Here is a 15,305-nt window from a genome sequence, read left to right as displayed (position 1 = left end):
TAAAACCAGCATTTGTAGCTTGATAACTGTACAAACACAGTGAAGGATGGAATGGCCCCTTGAAAAAACAAGCTTGGCCAATTTTTCTAATCGCAGCTGCTTCGCTTCTGCTCACAGAAATGGAGCTAGACAGAGGAATGTTACTTTATATATTTGAAACATGTATGTTGCACTTTGTTAACGTTCAAGGTGATGTGGATGGGTAGGCAAACTAAGGTCCGGGGGCCGGATCAGGCCCAATCGCCTTCTAAATATGGCCCGTGGACGCTCCGGGAATCAGCGTGTTTTTACATGAGTAGAATGTATCCTTTTATTTAAAATGCATCTCTGGGTTATTTGTGGGGACTGCCTGGTGTTTTTACATGAGTAGAATGTGTGCTTTTATTTAAAATGCATCTCTGGGTTATTTGTGGGGCATAGGAATTCGTTCATTATTTTTTTTCAAAATATAGTCCGGCCCACCACAATGTCTCAGGGACAGTGGACCGGCTCCCTGCTGAAAAAGTTTGCTGACCCCTGATATAAAAACACATGAAAAGACAGCCGTGGGTACAAGGAACCTTAAGAGTGAAGAAGAGGAGGGACATCTTTATTTGGAGGTGGGGTGGGGAGAGTAACCAACATCTGCTTGGCATGCAGAAAGTCCTAGGTTCAATCCCAAACATCTCCAAGTAAGGCTGAGAAGGACCCCTTGAAACTCTTGAAAGCTGCTGCCAGTCAGTGTTGACAATCCTGAACTAGATGGATCAATGGTAGGATTAGGTGTAAGACAGTTTCTTTTGCTCCTCTGCCTAATCTGGAAGCAAAGGAAATTTCCAGTTATTTAATGTGGAACAAGCATCCTAAGTGTTGTGAATGTTGACCTCTATGCTAGAACATATCTCATCTTGGTTGTGAGACCTGGAATACCTGTTCTTGGCATTGCAGGCCTTTTTTCTGCCTGCTCTGGGTGGAGGGACTGATTGACTCCAGCTACAAAAGCTGAGGCTGCTGAAGAGGTCAGAGACCATCTTGGCTGTCTCTTAGCACAGACCCATGTCACTGAGATTGAGCTTCCACAGCTGTGGAACCACAATTGGCAGGATTGGCAACAACAGCAGCAGGTATGTTCTATGCTTATGATAATATTTTATTGTCCTGCTAACTATGCTGTTTTAAATGTGTATTTTGTATTTGACTTCCTCTAGCAATGTTTTCTTTTGAAATGTTAAGTTTTTTTGTTAATTTTGCTGCTTTAAACATGCATTCTGTATGTGACCTCCTTTTTTGTAATGTTTTCTTTTGAGATCTTTAAGACAATGTTTTAGTTTCCTGTTAATTATGCTGCTTTGAATGTACACATTATATTTGACTTTCTTCTGTAATGTTTTCTTCTGGATTGTTTTACTTGATGTTTTAATGTTTGAGAATTTTTTCCTTAAAAATAAAAAGTGGTATAGAAATGAAATGAACAATAATAACAACAATCCAAGTCAATATTCTTCATGAAATATATTGGAACAGATATTACAAAGAACACCATAGAATAGTTGTTTTCATTGTAAAGCCTTTATTTCTAATCTCATGCATGGTGGAGCAGTCTCATTTACAGCTAGAACAAAAATAAAAATAAGAATCCATGGTATCTACATCCATAACATGTAGATACCACTAATGCTCAAAAACAAACAAGCTCAATTGTAAACATCTTTAAAGTGAAGCCTACAGTAAATTCCATTTCATAATACTGTGTATATTTGCATAAAGTTAGGAATCATTTCAATTCTTTGTGACTATTTTAATCTGTGACACAAGATGCTCTGTGTAGCTGCTGGCCTCCAATGGGGTTGTGTGTTCTCATCCACAGCAGCAGATGCATCTAGCAAATTCAGTGGAATCCAGGACGATGTCACAATGTAATTGCATGTCCATTTCTTTATCTTTCTCCTTCCTTCTCCTTCCTTTCTCCACCACAGAATCCCACCCTTCTTCTCATTGGCAGTAATCACAGGTAATCTAAGTTATGATTAACAGCATTGTACCTAGTACAACCATGGAAGAAACTGGGATTAAAATGCCACCCCACTGAAAGCCCTGCTTTCCTTTCTTCCCCACATTGAGCATGGCCTGGAGGCATGGGATACAGCCACCTACTGAAGCTATGCAGGTTTGCATCTGTTCTGTGCCTGGGTTGGGACACCACCTGGAAACTCATTGTATGCCAACTTCAGGGCCACACTGGAAGAAAGGCAGGAAACACAGGAACTTCAATAAAATAAATGGCAGGGCTTGGTCCATGGGCATAGGATGCAGCCACATGCTGAAGATAAGCAAATCTGGGCTCAGCCAGTGCCTGGCTAGAATACTAACTGGAAGCACCTTGTACCCCACATTGAGTTCCATGATGGAAGGAAGGTGGGATCTAAGTGTGCTAAATTAACCTGTCCGCTGAGAGGCTGCATCACAGTGAAAGTGTAGGTGACTTGGAAAATGGTGTTTACAGATAGTTTGCACAAGACTCCACATACAGCCACATACAGCCAGACCGCACTCTGCCCTCCCACCCTTCAATTGCTGCATGCAGCTTCAAATAATCAAGTTATTTTAGAAATGTCATCTAACATGCTTTTGTCATTGAGTCCATTGTATATTGCTAACAAAAAGAGCACGGAAAATTTTGTATGGTTTTGTTTGTGGTGCGCACTTTGGTTAAATCCCTTCTCTCTCTCTCTCTCTCTCTCTCTCTCTCTCTCTCTCTCTCTCTCTCTCTCTCTTTCTCCTTGAACGTTACGGATCCGTCCCTCTCCCACACTGGAAAAGATGCTTTGTGTTCTTCGCATCATCATCATCATGCCTTTCTCTGGACCATTTGTGTTCCAGCTGTGCTCTCTTTGTGAGAAAGTGGCCCAAAACCTTAGTGAATCATAACTTTATGTAATGCATGCGTCACTTTCCTAGGGCATTCAGCATATAACTTCCACCAAAAAGAAGCAAAATGAGCTGCTGTTTTATGTCCCCTTTAAAGCCACCGCAATAGAAAGTGGAAGCTACAAGCAGCTCGGCCATTAAAGAGGCCTTTAGAAATGTAGCAGAGGCCAGATGATTAGGACAAAAGTTTAAAGGCACCCTTTCCCCTCCTTGGCTTTTTCATTTTCAAGTATGCACCTGTAGCTGCTTCTTTCAGCCGAGCAATCCGACTGGTATTCATATTTGATTTCCTGTTTAGGCGATGGGGAAAAGAAAACCCTGCTAAGGAGATCTAATATTCCCTATTTTTAATCTAATCTTAGAATATGAAAGGGGCCAGCTGCTTCTGAAAGGCAATGCACACAGGTAAAGGTAGATGAACAAGACTTGCATGTAAGAAACATTTTAATTTCAGGTAGTTAGCAATCCTATTTATCTTCAAGTCAATGTTGGGAAGGAAATTCAAAAGAAAATGGCCTTTTGAAAATTCTCAACCCTGGGTAGTATATTGGAAAGTTGTGTGAAATGATTTTACCATTTTTCCCCCTGGGGGGGGGGGAGAATTTCCTCAGCAGTTTACTGGGAGTGGGGCTCACTATAAGTTAGGAGTGTGTAACTTGTCACCCTTCTCATGTTGATAAAAAATCCTTTACATCCTTTATGCTGGCTGGGACAGATGGGAGTTTGGGTCTAACAGCATCTTAAGGGTCACAGTTTTCTCACCCATGTTGTAAGTAGTGGTAGTAATACAGCATCTTTCACCCCCCACCCCGAGAGTTCTCTGCTTTTTTGCTACTGCTCCAAATGGTGGCAACAGCAAATGCACTGACAGCCAGGCCACCATTTTGCATTGTCCTAAATGCCTCCAACTTTGCCTCATTCTGGGGCACTTTGGGGGTGGGGAATGGCCGCCCCCACAAAATAAATGGTGAATATTTGGGGAAAATTCTGCAACCGGGTCTTCCTTTTTTAGGATTATCTCTGAAAAACAATTATTCTGAGAACTTATAGCATTAACCTCTACATATTTTAATCAACACAACAATGCAGGGAGAAGGCAAGAAATAGATCTCTGAGTTAACCTTTCTAAATATAAAAATGAACATTTAAAATAAAGCTTATATTTCTATTTCTCCTAGTGCTACTGCTATTAACAATAATATGGAATATATCATGGCCAAAATTAAACATTTTAAAGTCCTGTTCATTTAAAAGTGACTGGATCATGACCATATATTATTCATAATGATAACATTAAAGGTTATGTACGGAAAATGGGAGGCGTGTCTATACCCCTGCTTCTTTCCATGTATACAGGATTTTCCACTTGTCAGAGTGCGATCCAGCTTTTACAGGGGGAATATTTGATTGCTTGAAATCTTCAGGGTTTTAGCCAGAATGGCTCTCTGGAGATCAAGTGGTTCACTTTGATATTATGGTTAGAATTCTCAGGCATACTAAGGAAACATGAAAAGGATGAATCAATTTATTCTATGGGATACATTTACTATCCACCACACTTTTAGTGTTTGGGCCATAATGGTGGCTGGTGCCCATTGGGGTTGGTGGGCCAGAAGGCAGGGAGCCTGGTAATAGGTGGAGTCAGAGCCAATGGCAGGCAGAGCCACCTAGGTCCAGAACAAGCTGGAATCTAAGGCTGCCCCCTCAACTAGCAGCAAGGAAGAAGGCAGGCAGGTGAGGGCTAGCTGAGGGGGACAGTGCCCTATTTGCCCTAACAGACCAGCCTCCATTGGCTTTGGGTGTTTGCTTGCACCTAGAGAACAACTCCTTGAAACACAGTTTCTTCGTTCCATTAAAGAATTGGCTGACTGCAAAGCTCAGGGGACGACAGAGGATGAGATGGTTGGACAGTGTTCTCGAAGCGACTGGTATGAGTTTGGCCAAACTGCAGGGGGCAGTGGAGGATAGGGGTGCCTGGCGTGCTCTGGTCCATGGGGTCACGAAGAGTCGGACACGACTGAACGACTGAACAACAACAACAAAGCTAAACATTGCCTTGAGAGTTCCTTAAGTGAATATGGCAGAAGATTAAAATCACTATCTAGACAGAAAGCTCACCTCACTGCTACTCTGCAGCTCTGACAACTGCCAAGATGGCAGCAGCATTAGTACAAACCTATTGGGCCTAGCATCTAGACCCTGAGTGAAAGGGTGGTCCGGCTGTTGCTGTTTGATATTGATAAACCAGCATTTCCAATGGCAGCAGCTATGGTGCTGTATAGTTGGAAGCTGTGATTCATATTCCCACTGTGGGACACAAATGTAGCATGCATACAGCTGCTCATGATGTACATATTCTCATTTTTAGCATCTTCTATGTCATGGGTCGCCAACCTTTTTGGACCAGTGGGCACATTTTGAATTGAAGTGTATCACTAAGGATTTGTTTTATACATTACTTTTTTATATAGCAGCACCTAAGCCATGGAACTACCACGAGCACCATCCCTGGGAAATCTAGCAAGCCTTTATTGAGGAGAACCTTTTATGGAAAATTCAAGGTGCGTAGAATCTCTTCCCTTGATTTCCCCATGCTCCTACAGAATATCTGAATTAATTCCTTTTGATAGTATTAGCACAATGCTTGCAATGAAAGTGGCCAAACAATGCCCACAAAAACTATTGTTGAGCCAGATTCTTGTGTTTCACATGAGCAGATAGCAAAGGTTTGTAGGACAATGATAATCTTGATCAGTAGTATACTCTGGAAATAATAGTCATGGCTATAAACCAATTCAGCTGGTTTGGATGTGGCAAATGTTACAGCAGCGAAAAGATCAAATCACTATACGATCTGATCGATTGAAATCAACATTTCTTTGTCCAGAATTAATATAGAAGCTCTATTCACAGCAAGATGGTTCAGCCACATTGCATTTATACAAAATAATTACAGATGTTTAGTGTGTTTGTGTATGATAAAACAATTAAAAAGTCAGTTTATTTACTTCTAGACTAGATGCACAAAGAGGGATACAGTGGCTGTACCTCTTATTTGAGGAGACTAGTTTAGTAGATTACATCCCTCATGTTGTGCATTTACTGTGTGTACTCACTGTGTTCCATCTCCATCAGTTAAAGATACCTAGCTAGAATGCTATTGACTGGAAAGGCAGTAGTGAAGTATAGACATGTGGTGGTAGGCTCACCAACTTGGTATGCCACTGCTTATGTCAAAACCACGCCTCTTAAGAAAGATGAAAGAATAGCACTACGGTGATCTACAGCTGCAGAGATTGCATGACTGTTCCATTCTTTACCCCCCAAAACAGTTGATTTTTTTCTTGTGGACCAGAACAGTGGAGGCAACCATGAGGAAATCATAGAAGGGAAATGATTTGATGGTGACATCATGTAGATGTCGCATAAAATTATATGTATGATAGTGCATGGGTATTGCTATTACGTCTATAGGCAGGTATCAGATCAAAAGTTTAAAAACACAGGAGACTTCCTGGAGCAAGTGTCTGAAATAAATTACCCCCCCTTTGTTCTGTATAACTCTGTACTATCAAGGCCAATCAGCTGTTGTTGGTGTTAATAAAATAATAATAATCAGTGCCTTTTTCTTTCTTATTCTATAAAAAAGTTGCTGGTACTCACTAAGGAATTGTTATAGTAAGTGCCACACTTTTAACATTTGGGAGGGAAAAGGTAAAAGCACTGATGACGATGATGATACCTTTATAACAGGGATGCCTAGGAGCCTGTGCTTAATTATATTAGCACATTTATATGAAATGTGCATCCATTATTAAAATAGTCACACGTATAAATGAAACCAGATCTTGGAGGCTACGTTTTGGGCGTATGTTTGCAAGCACGTGCATCTACCTATTTCTGCCAAGGTGAGCTGGCCTTGCGCCACTATTTTTAATCCATGCTCGGTTGGCAACCGTTCGCCTTGAATGCGTGCGAGCAATTGGGCTGCGCGCGAACCTGATTATCTCTGGAGTGGGTAGGGCGCCTCCCGCCAAGCCTCGGGCAGCGGTGTGTGTCAGCCCTCCCTCTTTCCCTCCCATCTCTGGGCTCTTTGCAGAGCGCAAAGGGAGACGGGCGCCGGGGCGAAAGAAGCAAGCCTTTTGAGCGTTGCTGCTGCTTTTGCTGCTGCTGCTGGAGGTCCGGTTTGCAGTCGGCCCCTTCCGAGGAAGCTCGCTGCTGCCCCCGGCGGAGAGCGCGAGGCGCGCAGCTCGGGCGAGCGGGCAGCTCCTCGGGAATGCTGGGAATGTTGAGTCAGGGACTGGCGAGGCAGGGAGTCGGGCTGGCGGCTGGCTGAAGGGAGCCTGGGCGCGAGGGGCAGGAGGAAAGCGGCGGGCGGCGGCGGCTGGGGGAACTACGGGAGCCTCTCCCGACTGCAGCAGGTCCGTCCGTCCTCCTCCTCCTCCTCCTCCTCTCGCCTCGTACCTGTTCCCCCGGCTCCTCTCGCCGCGCCGCCTCTTCTCTTCGCTGCAATGGGCTGTCGGCGAGGCAGGATGCTGTGAGATCCATGTGAGGAGGACGCGAGAGAGGGAGAGGGAGAGAGACGGATGCAATGATTGGAAAGGTGAGGAGCTTAAGCGCGGATATGGCCGTTGTGGATTTGGGTGCATCCATTTGGACGCACACAAATTGTGCCTTGGGCGTTTAAAAGCATCGAAGGGTCGGCAAAGGCGGCGGCGGGGGGGGGAATGAGAGAGTCCAAGGTGGGGGGTCGGGGCGGCTTTCCTTGGAAAGAGAGAGAGCCTTTGCTCTGTGATAAACGCCTGGTGATACATTTGCCCGAGCTGGCATCTCGCTCCCGTGGAAGCACCGACGCTTGCAATTTCTCCTAGAAAACAGCCATGCAGTTGCCAGGGGCGGGTTTGTGTGTGAGAGGGCGAGATCCATGGAGAATTACTACCCTGTCCAACGCCTTCTTTGCACGGGCTTGGTAAGACTCGGAAACGGCGGGCTTGGTAATAATAGTTGACATGCGTGTGCATAGCTTTCGGGTTTTTATAAAACGAATGTTACGGGAAAGAGGCTTCCTTCTTCCCCAGCAAGCCCCCTCGCCCCGCCTCGCGCTTGCAAGGAGGAGGATTCCCAGGAAGAAGAAACGAGGATATTATATTAGCAGTTATATAATGAACCGAGGCAATACGGACCTTTGCACATTTTAGTATGCTCTGGGGTTGAAAGATTATTTTGGGCGGCTGTAAGATCAGAATACCTAATGTGTAACCTGCACAGATTTGAATGGCACGCATGTCTTGCCTTAGTGTGTGTGTGTGTATCTGTAGCGCAAATATCTGTAGTAATAATGTGGTGGAGGAGCCCCCCTCCCCGTTTTATTAGTGTGTGATTGATTTCTAGGCGGTTACCTGCTAAGCCTAGGATGGATGGAGGGGGATCTACTCCCTTAGCTGCGAATTTCCGTTTTGATAGACAAGCCGCAGGGCCACTTGCATTGGCAGGAACGGGCTCCTGGCTGTGAGCTCAGCCAATCGGTGCGGCTGGGGGGGGAGGGCAAGTCCTCTTGTCAGGGTTAGTTTCCTGGTTGGCTTTTTAAATCAGTGGTCTCACTTAATCGTTTGTTTGGTCTCTTCCCCTCCCTCCCCTTTTCTCTACCGCAGTGAAAGAAAGGGGGAGGATCCCCCCTGCCTCTCCCCACTAGTCAGTATTGACTCCCCTGCCCTTTATGATCCAGAGGGTGATGGAGAAGCACCTTTGGTGAAAGATAATTTGTGGCGGTGCCCTTCCTCTTTTGGAGGGATGGAAAGGGTGATGGAGAGACTTAGTCTGCATTCCAAAAAATAAGCAACTGTGACAAAGATTTAACACCCACTGGTTTGCTCTTCTTTATCTTCCTGAGGAGCAGATAGACTCTCCCTTCACACACCCCAGGTTATCTAGGTCCTTAGTTCTCAACTTTTTGAGACCCAGAACCCACCTTTAACTGAAACATTTATTTAGGGACCCATTTCTTCTTTTTCTTTTACCACATATTTGTTTGATGGTAGTGCTTCTCTTGGTGACACACCTTAAATCAGCCTGCGACCCAGTAATGACACCAGGTCAAGACCAGTGCTTTCTTTTTTGCTCTCTCTAGTAGTTAAATGGAATAACCTCAGGTAACCTAATCCCCAGTTCTCTTCCAGCCGCTCTGGGCCCTGTGCTGTTTGAAGGGAGAATGTCCCTGGCTAACACAGAGTTCAGCCCTCAGTTCAGCCCACAGAAGAGCTGCTACCACACAAGGGGTTAATTATTTCCTTTGAAAGATAACACTCTTTGGTCTCACAGGAAGGACTTGCCAGTGACTGAGAGAAGGTCCAGGCAATTTCTTTGTGCCATTTCACTTGTGCTATTCCTTCATTTGGTAGTAAAGTGTTTTCTCGGTCCTCATTCATCCACATACAGAGAAAGATGCATCTAGCAATGGTCTTGATATTATATTCATACACTTACCTTTATAGTATAGGTCACACCTGTCAAAATATGCAACAATACCTTGGCCTTTGGCCCACCCCGTTTTAAAGATGTACAGTGCTAGAAACTGACCTGGATACATTTAGACATTATCATCTTTCCACTCCTGAAAATGTTCAGATGGATTTTATACTTGCAGACAGAGAGCACACATATACACACTTTTGTACAGCTTGTGCTTTCTAATGAATGTGGTGGTGATGGTTTTGGAACTATGCTGTAATCTGACAAATGTACCACGATATTCCCTACACATGCCACATCCAAATTCTACCACCAAAAGGACTTTTGTACACATTACCCCGGAGTTCATAGTCTAAAAGCCAGGGTGCATTTTTTAGCAAGTTGTTGCAGCTGCCTAAAAAATCCTGCAATTTCTTGTTGATAGGAAAACCCAATATATGCACAAACACTCATCTCAAATGGAACATGATTAATAGTTGTTGTTTCCCCAGTGTCCTTCTCTTTGTTCCTGTAGTGATATCTCCCTTAACAGAGCAACCATAGAGTCTTTATTTGATTCATCAATATACTTATCTTTTCCTCTCCAAAGTCAAAAGTATTCTTTTCTGCATCAAAACCTAAAAATCTTATCCATGCTCTGGCAGTTTTGCATCTATACTACTGGATAGTCCTCATCATTGGCTGTCTCTCTCTGCTACTGTTCCTTTCCTCTCCAATATGTTCAAAAGGACTTTCTAATCAAATCTTTCTTTTATTTCACTTTGATTGTATTAATGTTCTTAAATATCTGTATTGGCTTTCTCATATATATTCCAATTTGTAAAAACGTCCAGCCACTGACTGCACTTCCCCTAACATCCTTTCTTACTTCTACTAGTTTATTAAAACTCCTCCCCTGTCTGCCTTCTTCTACTCCAGTCTCATGCTATACTCAGAAATAACTTTGCCATCTTTTATAAATTATCCCTCTTCAAGTAGCTCCACAACTTCACATTAGCATAGCTTTTCTGGTGTCATCCATAGCCTTTCCTTACCTCCCCCCCCCCCATAGCCATTAGCTGCATCTGTCATCTTTCTTCATTATTGCATCTTGATCCCACTGTTAATTCTACATCCTTCTCTTAAATGATTTGTGGAAATACAAAATATTTGCCTTAGGGTGTACACATTCAATAACATGCCATGCTTTACATACAGCAGTGAAAACAGGATAATAAATTTCCACCTGTAGTTCTTTTGGCTTAAAGAACAAGATATTTATGGAAATGGGGTATGTGTGTGTGTGAAGATTGTGTATGTGAAAATAGAATTTGAGGTGAATATTTATGTGGTGTAAGTGTACACATGGACTCACATTAAAAGATACAAAGGAATTAGAATGAATGAGGAGGCATAATATATTACAATGGAACATGCAGAGGTTGTGTAGATATTAAAAAAATCACTGGATCATTAGATTTTTGTAAAATAAAATGGAGAGAATGGTTTGTACTCTCTGGATCATTAGATTTAATTGTTTTGAAAATGTGAATGTCTGTAAAACACAAATATTTCAGTGGAAACATAATTGAAAGGGGGAAAAAACCCTCTTAGGATAATCTGAGATGCGTATCTTAGTACTTGTGAGTTTACCAATGGGATACCAGCATGGCAGATTTGATTAGCTAAGTTTTCTCTTTGTGTATATGGTGGAATTTGATGGGTTACCGGTATGTTAAAAATAAAATAAAAGGTAGGATCCATAGTTTCGTTCAGGGCTTGCAGATTGTGGTTAACAAAATTCAGCCTTCAAGGCTGGGAGATAAAAATGCAGGTATTCACACAAGGAACAGCAAAGAGAAATAATCTTCTCTCAAAATCTCAAGAAGTGACAATGACAAAATGACTAGATGCCCTATAAGCTGTATAGGAAAAATTACCTTCTGTTGCTGCAAAGATCAGCTGAATCCCAAGTACTGGTAATTCAAAAAGAAGTGTGTTCTCTCCACATTTTGAAACTGCCAGCTATGTAACAGCTGATGAATCTGTTAGGAATAGCATTACAGTGGTTCCAGGGATGTGTTTACGCAAATATGTTTCTATTAACCTTAATGTTGTTTTCTTGTCCTTGTGCAACATGCTGTTTGAGCTTTGGAATGTTTAACCTTTTAGCAGTAGAGGCATATTTCTTCTTGTCTTGATTACTGCAGGATTTGTTTTGTTTATTAAAGCATTTTAGATATGTTTCTTGTTTTTAATGTAGTTAAATACACCAAAGTTAACTTTTCTGGGGCTAGCAAAATGTAAAAAGAAAAGAAAGAACAGGTAGAAATGTTACACCCGCCCACCCACCTACAGAGTATAGGGTTGTAACATTGGCTGATATGTTCCAACTTAGAGAAGATGCAGGGTGATATTCAATGGGGATCCCATTGCGTCTGCTGGGGCAGTTTTAGATACTTTAATTTGTGAAAATTAATTGAGTTTAAGCATTTTAAAAAGCATTTCTGAAGGTGGAGGAAAAGTGATGGAAGTGAAAGGATTTGTGAAATTTTTGTTGACTGATCATTTGCTCACATTAGAGAACATTGAAGTAGGATTACTGTCTCTTCCTCTCTCTGAAGCACTGATTTTAATGATTAAGAACCAAGAAATTAAGTACGAACTGGAACAAGACATGATGTTTGGTGCAACACACAATACTACCAGCAGGGCTTAAGAAGATGAATGCTTGTGAATTCAAAATTGCTGTATCCTCTCAGTAATTTATCTTAGCAGGTACTTTATCTGCATGTGACTTATAATGGTGGTTTTGTGTGGCGGGATGCTATAAATGGAGAGAATTTGATGTCACAGTGCTGAGTCACTGAAGAAGACAGTAGTTTGCTTGACACTGCTGACCGGAGGAAATACCATCCATTAATTTCAGCATTATCAAACTGTGTTCTTGGTTTGAGTGAGACATAGTTTGCTGCCTGGGGTGGAATAGTAAATGGTGATCCTATTTCCCAAGTCAGTGTGCATATTGCTCCAGGCTAACCAAGTTAATGTTGGTGCAGCACAAAATCTCACAAGTGCCTCTCCCTGGAAGTAAACTTACAATTAAAATACCTTAGATACCTAACTATTTGTTGCCCTTTCATGACATCTAAAATCAACAGCTTGATGCAGCTGTCTGACTGTGCCCAAACTGCATGTGACCAGGCTTAATGTTCTTGCAACTATCAAAATGTCAATTTTTGAATTCCAGGTTTTGCTAGTTCTCAGGTCTGGGAGGTGGGGAGACATCCTGCCCTGGCAGAGTTGCACTTCTCTGGAAGGAGCAGGTACACTGTTCAGTTGTACTACTGGTTTCAGCACAGCAACTAGAGTCTCATGCGGCCTCAGTGGCTAGGCGTGCTTTCCCCCCAGCTATGGCTGGTTCACCAGCTATGGCCTCTTTTGGATAGAAATGTCTCAACCACTGTACTTCATGCTTTGGTAACTTCCAGACTGGATTGTTGCAATGCACTGTACATGGGGCTGCCCTTGAAGATTATTTGGAAACTTTGATTGGGAGAAAATGCACTGACCAAATTTATGGCTGGGGTTCCATTTTAATCTCACATAACCTGTTTTAAAACAGCTGCATTGGTTGCCAGCTTGTGTAAAGCCCTAAACAGCTTAGGTCCCAAAATCTGAAAGACCATTTCCTTCCCTAAAGACCCTCTCAGGTGTTAAGATTGACAGAGGGGACTCTCCTGGTAGTTCTGCCACCCTCAGAAGCTCAGGCAGTGGTGGTCTAAGAGAGGACATTCAGTGTGACAACCCCAAACTTTTGTAACTCCCTTCCCATAGAGGTGTGCCTGTCAACTTACAGTTTTTTGGAGATTGCTAAAGATGTACCTCTTTACCCTGACTTTTGACATGTGAGAAATATATTTTTCGGACTGCTCATGGATCTCCATCTCACATTATGTTTGAGATGGAGTTCTAAGAGTTTTACCTTGGAAGCCACCTGAAAAGGTTGAGGGCAGGGTAATGCTGCTAAGAAAAGTGCTATTCAGTATGAAAGACCAAGATACGTCTTGGCTCCAGAAGCACTGAGCAGTTTCCACATTATGTTTCAGTGATGAATTTTCAAGTGGATAACACACTGGCTTTTTTTTTACCTTCCCACCTGCCGAACATCTGGTCTTTTTACAGTTTCTTTTCTTTACTTGCTGCATAACTTCCATCATAGTTTTGTTTTTATCTGTCTTCTCTCTCCTCTCCATTCTGTAATAATGCCTTTACTTGTTTGCTAAAGCTACTCTCCTTTCTTCCTCTTACTTTCATCGGTATGGCCATGAAACGCTTAATTAGAGGATTGTGGATTTCTCCAGCTCTGCTAGGTGCCACCATGACCTAAGAGTTATTAGGTTAAGAAACTGTATCTGCTTCTCTTTTTATCAACTGGTTTGTTGGGTGGGGAAATATCACTTCCTTGATGACAATTTATTATCTTGTTTATCACTGCTTTTGATAAGAGGGAAAGAAGTATGTCTTCTGCATCCCAAAATGTCTGATTTCGTCTTTATAGGCCTAATTTGCTGATTCTTTTTTTAGTAGTGACAGCAGCAGATGAAGTTGAAAAGGTAGATCATGCAGGTTCAAGAAAAGCATCAGTTGGAGTTGTGATAGTGAATTAAACTGATTTGAAAAGGAGTAATTTATTCCACTTAACCATACCCAGTGAGGCTATCAGGGGTCAGCAAACCTTTTTTGGAGGGGCCGGTCCACTGTCCCTCAGACCTTGTGGTGGGCCGGACTATATTTTGAAGGAAAAAAATGAACGAATTCCTATGTCCCACAAATAACCCAGAGATGCATTTAAAATAAAAGGGCACATTCTACTCATGTAAAAACACAGTGATTTCTGGATCGTCTGCGGGCCGTATCCGGCCCCCGGGCCTTAGTTTGCCTATCCATGGGCTAGATGAATTCTTATACTCTATATTGCATGGATTTGGAGCCTGTGGCCTTGTTGGACTACAACTCTTATCATCTCTGTCCATTGGCCATTCTGGCTGGGGCTGATGAGAGTCAAACTCCAACAACACCTAGAGGCATTCAGCTTCCCCTTCCCCTTTCTATGGGCTGTTTTACTTTCTATAGCTGATGCTGGAGGCCACTTCATGGCAAATTTCACCATGTCCTGTATAAAGCTGGTTGTGTTTATGGGGGCGGCGGTAGCTCTTTACCATGCTTTAGCATTTCTCCTATGCCATAGCAGACCTGTGTGGAAGTTTGCAATGCCACAGATAAAACAGCTGAGTTCTCTTGTAGGCCACTGCACATGAATGACGACTATGAGGGACAGCTTAACTGTCTTATTAAATAACATGTAAACAGACCATATATAATTTGTTCAATAAGAAAGAAAGAAAGAAAAACTATAGGAAGAATGAAAGTCCGATACTTCAGTATGCAAAAGCAGCATATTGAGCCAGAATACTAGTATATTCCTATGAAAAGCAGCATCTATTTCCTCTTAGCACTTCCCCCCCTACTTTATACAGTAGTGCCCCGCTAGACGAAAATAATTCGTTCTGCGAAAATTTTCGTCTAGCGGGTTTTTCGTCTTGCGGAGCGGCAATGACAGCCGCGCTCCGCAAAACGGAAAAAAAAAGACGAAAATTTTTCGTCTTGCGAGGCAGCCCCATAGACTTTTTCATCTTGCGGGGCAGCCTTCCGCTAGACGAATGCCTTCGTCTAGCGAGTTTTTCGTCTTGCGAGGCATTCGTCTAGCGGGGTACCACTGTACTGTGGTTTGTTATGCACTTCGTTACATTCATCACTTAAGGGTGGGTCTTAAAATCCTTTAACGAGGAACAGTGTTTTATTACTTCTATTTTAAATACACCTATAAAGTCTTGGGTTGATTTAGGCATTGCAAGATCTATTGCTATATGTACTGTTCCATTGGTCTT

At 42.6% G+C, this 15,305-nt stretch overlaps 1 protein-coding gene across 16 annotated transcripts in view; it reads left to right on the top strand.

Moving 5' to 3' along the window:
- The first annotated feature begins 7,183 nt into the window (after positions 1 to 7,183).
- The window catches only part of ERC2 (ELKS/RAB6-interacting/CAST family member 2), a 519,409-nt gene continuing 511,287 nt past the window's right edge, over positions 7,184 to 15,305 (top strand). For 10 of the 16 annotated variants that reach the window (XR_004426011.1, XR_004426013.1, XR_004426016.1 and 7 more), the window contains exon 1: positions 7,185 to 7,510. The gene's annotated coding sequence lies outside the window, so the exon portion shown is untranslated. Of the gene's footprint in view, positions 7,511 to 15,305 lie in introns of all 16 variants that reach the window. The other 6 variants (XR_004426014.1, XM_033140945.1, XM_033140944.1 and 3 more) reach the window with 2 other exon arrangements.

This window comes from Lacerta agilis, chromosome 2, assembly GCF_009819535.1.
Source record: "Lacerta agilis isolate rLacAgi1 chromosome 2, rLacAgi1.pri, whole genome shotgun sequence".
Lineage (NCBI taxonomy): Eukaryota > Metazoa > Chordata > Lepidosauria > Squamata > Lacertidae > Lacerta > Lacerta agilis.
Note: the sequence above shows the minus strand (reverse complement) of the source record. Positions and strands in the feature narration are given on the sequence as shown.